Genomic DNA, 4,769 nt, shown 5'->3' with positions numbered 1-4,769 from the left:
GGGGTGGTATGGTGAGCAGAAGAATGATGGATTTATCCCAGATCTCTTGACTGGGGGTGAATATTTTGATTTGTTCTGCATTCCGTCAATCAATTGTGTGTCTTCTGCTTTCTCACCCTAAGTGTGCAAGGTATGCCCAGACGTGGGTCCTGGGCTCACTGTGCCACTGGAATCAAGCTATCCTGGCTGAAGAGGGTTGAAACCCCGAAACTGGTCCTAGGATGCTTGTTTCCGGTCCAGGGAAGACCTGACTTGGCAGTTCGAGCTGGACTGTTCCTATGAGGCACAGGGTCAAGACTGATTTGCATATGGCAAGGTCTAAACTGGGGTGGTATGGTGAGCAAAATAATGATGGATTTAACTCAGAGCTCTTGACTGGGGGTGGATGTTTTGATTTGTTCTGCATTCCATCCATCAATTGTGTCTTTTGTAGGTGGACATAATGCACAGTTCAGTTGCAGAAGGCTTTGTGCATCATGTGGGGAGGCACAGATGATGTACAGCAGCTGGCAGTGTGTAATCAGGGCACATGGTGTTGTTCAAAAGGGTAAACACATTGATGACCATAAGCTTGACAAGGAAGCGATTAAACAGGTCTCAGGGTGTCCCTTTACTAGCATAAGCAGCACTTCTACTCCGAAGCGTTGTCAAGTTATTCTGTGTTTTGTAGTATTTGTCCTATAGAAAAGCAGATGTGCTAGAACCATAAAGCGAAGAAAAATGTGCATACTCATACCTGACGTCTTAGAGGGCAAAACAGAACAGTGTGTGAAGTAATAATGTAATTTATTTTTATTTACTTGGCACCTCCCAAATATTTTCATAGGCAGTAGTTGCATTTTAAAGCAGAAATAAAGCATCCAAATGCAATAAATGTTACTTACATAACGAGAATTACTGAATCTTGGTGATAGGACGTTCGGTTCGGTTGAAGGTGTTTCTCTGAAGAAAGGATTTCTTTCTAACAGTTCAACACTGAAAACATCAGTCACCATAGGAACAAAGCAGTGCATATACTAAACTCCAATAATACAACCTGTACGTGTCTGTGTAGTGTGAAACTAGGTACAATGCATTACAGGATTGTCACAGTAATGAGTTAAGTAGCACAGAAGGCAGAAGAAAAGGGGGAAGGGTCTATGAGGAGCAGAGGTGTAGAGGGTAACACTGCAGCTCAAACATGGCAATACATCAAGGAATTCCACTTACATTTCCACTTACAACTCCACGTTTACCTTATTCTGCTCTTTCCAAAAGTATTTGGTCTGTGAATGTCTCAAACAGCATTCATAAAGTCACACCAAAAAGTATGACAAAAGATTCTACTTTCTAAAAGTAATTCTTTTGGAGATCTATAGGTGCATTCATTTTATAACACAAAATGAAGTGGGGGCACAGCAAGTCTTTTCATGTAACCGATTCGCCCTCTAAGAGACAGTACAGGATTCTGGCTTCCTTTGAAGCGTGTTTGTTTCAATACGCTCAAGTGAATCTTCTTTATTAAGTCCAGAAAATTGCTAGCCTCGCTGAATGCACCACAAGTGATTGTCTGCACTCTCATTCAGTTGTTTCATTGTCGATCCTAGGCTGACATAAAGCTGAAGCTGGAAGCCATTTTCACACGAGATTGCATTGCCTCTCAAAGGTACGTGGTGCAAATCAGCAGGCACCATCAATACAGTGCTGTTTCTTTATAACCTCTCTATTGACCAAACATGAAACATCATATCTGAAGCAGGGGGCAGATAAGAGGTATTACAGAGGAGAGCTCATCCTCCTTACACATAAAAGTACAACAAAACCCAAGAGTCCTACTGTTAGAAATGGGGTCTCTAGTTGCCAGTGGTTTGCACCCTGTCCAAATATGGACCCTTATTTTAGTCAGGGTAAGGGAGTCACACAGCTAAGATAACCCCTCCTAACCCACTTGGTAGCTTTGCAAGAGCAGGCCGGCTTATTTCAGGGGCAATGTGTAAAGCATTTATACAAACACATATAGTAACACAGTGAAAACACTACAAAATGACACCACAACAGTTTAGAAAAATAACAAATATTTCTCTGAATAAAATAAGACCAAAACATACACAATTAAAGATATAATTTTTAAAGGGGTCAAGGCAATTCAGTTCATGGAAATCTATGTATACGTCACTTTTAGCGGAAAGTACCTGGTATGCATCAAAAACAAAGACGCTGCAAGGGTCAGGGGAGGTGAGGTGCCGGAAAAAAGCGATGCGTTGGTTGCTTATTCCCAGAGGAGGTGATGCATTGATTCCTTACTGCCAGGGGAGGTGATGTGAAGATTCCTTACTGCTAAGCAGGGGAGGTGATGCATTGATTCCTTACTGTCAGGGCATATGATGTGTTGGTTTGTTACAGGAAGAGGAGGTGATGCATCGGTTTTGAGGCATGAGGCCTTGGTTGCTTGCTGCAGGGCGGTGTGGATGAGAAAATGGTGCCCAGTGACAATGTGTTGATGATGCGTCAAAAATCCAGATGCAGAGTGTTGATGCGGCAACAGCAAAAAGGCGCTGTGTTGATTCCTCAGCCGTGAAGTGGGCACTGAGTCGGAGTCTGAGGGATGAGTCTCAGACCTCTGAGATGCGTTGCTCGAAACTCACTCTGCAGTGATTATTCTGATGTGCTGCAATGACAGTGCTGGAGCCTGCGATGTTGTCGAGGTTGATGCACTGTTCATCTTCTGCAGCGATGCGTCAATAAAAACTGAACCGGCAGAATATGCATGGACTTTCCTGGTTCTCAGCAGCAAAAGCCACCTCCAAGGGCCCAGAATTGGAATTGGCACCACTTGGCAGGTCATAACTCCCAGCAGAGGAATTCAGGGGCTGCAGATGTAGTCTTTGATGGGCGTGAGACTTAGCAGGAGACAAACACACACAGCCCTTGGAGAACCTTGGAAGCAGGATGTAGAAAGCAAAGTCCAATCCTTTCACTGCTCAAGACATGAGCAAGCAGTAGGCCAACGCAGGAAAGCAAACCCGGAAAGTGGCAGTCACTCCTGAAAGCTTCTCCAGTTCTACTTCTTAGCAGAGTGTCCTTTAGTCCAGAAGTGTTTTGAAATTATGGTGTCACAGCTCCAGTACTTATACCAGTTTCTGCCTTTGAAGTAGGCAAACGTTGAAGGAAAGTCTGTGTAGTGCACAAGACCCTACTTTTCCCTGGCCTGGTTCCAGACACACTACAGGGGGGTGGAGACAGCTTTGTGTGAAGACAGGAACAGCCCACTTCAGGTGTCAGTGACAACCTCCCCCACCACTCCAGTTCAGGAAGGCCCATCAACCTGGTGGTGGACCATCAGGATATGCAGGGCACTCCTCAGCTCCTTTTGTGAGACCGTACAGAGAGAATGCACAAATAACCCAACCGTCATCCTTCCAGGGACGTGGATTTCACAGGCAGACAGAAGCACAGAATGGTACAGCAAGAAAATGGTCTCTTAATAATGAACAACAAATCATGTCTGGACGTTAAATACTGACACCATTCCACTTAACGTCAAGACCATATGCCGACTCTTGACTACGTGACTAAGGATGAAACCTCATAGTTCACCAATTTCTTTCCAAAGATAGGCCGATGGTTGACAGCAAGTATATGGCAAAAATTCAAATATCTTCATAAGACCAATAAACCCATGGTTCTACATTGATTTATTTTTCAAAGGGTCCTTTATTTCACATAAGAACTTTCTATCCTACAGATGGTCTCATAGATGGATCCATAACATGACCGGAACGTCGATCAGCATAGCCATTTTCACTGTTCAAATATCCTTTTTGTATAAGAACCTTTTTGTTCAATGTTTAAGAAAATTTCTTTGGAAGTACAGATTAGAAATTGATATTCTACATGAGTGAAAAATATATAGTGGATTAAAGGATTGTTAATCTCTGTCATTATTGTGTCTGACAATATCTTTGTATCTTTGAATTAGATTTATTTGAAAATACATTTTATCCCAAAAAAATACACCTAATTTATTGTTTTGATCTATTCTCTTTATTGGATTGTATTAATTAATTTCCAGTAGTTATATGTTTAAGGCCACCATTTGGATACTCCTTAGAGCTAGTGTGAAGAAATCTTTTTGTATATTTAAACAAATTCCATTGTAGGTACCTTTGCCTGACAAAATATTTAGTTGCCCGAGCCCACAAGGATATATTGGGTTGCTCAACTTTTAAAATGATTTATCACTTTCTAAAAGTGTAATTTTCAAACATGCAGTTTAAAAATCAACTTCACTACAAGATGTATTTGTAAACTGTGAGTTGAGGGACACCAAGCTCCAACTTTCCATCTCTTCCCGATTGCAAGTTACATTTGTAAGATGTTACAAGGCAGCTCCATTGATAACCTATGGCAGAGATAGTCCATGCAAAAGTGAAAAATTAAATTAGCAGTATTTCACTATCAGAACCATTTATCTGTGGCATGATAAGTAGGGAATAAATAGAGGGGCAAAACCAATGGATGTAGTCACTCTAGCATTTAGAGCAGAGGTCTTCAATCTGTGGGGCGCGACCCCCAGGGGGGTCGGGGAGTCCTTGGAAGGGGGTCGCAGATTCTGTCAGAGTAGTTCCTGGCGTCGGGCTTATCGAGGATGCTCACGGTGGAGGCCTAATTCCCACCGAGGTGTGAAAAACATCAAAGCCATTTTGAGCTGGGGGAGGAGGGGAAGTGGGGGGGGATTGGGTCTGGGGGAGCAGGCTGTAGTGTAGCCCTTTGAGGTCAATGGATATTGC

Source organism: Lissotriton vulgaris, chromosome 6 (genome assembly GCF_964263255.1).
Source record: "Lissotriton vulgaris chromosome 6, aLisVul1.2, whole genome shotgun sequence".
NCBI classification, from domain to species: Eukaryota; Metazoa; Chordata; class Amphibia; order Caudata; family Salamandridae; genus Lissotriton; species Lissotriton vulgaris.
The sequence above is the reverse complement of the archived record's forward strand: the minus strand, read 5'-3'. Positions refer to the sequence as shown.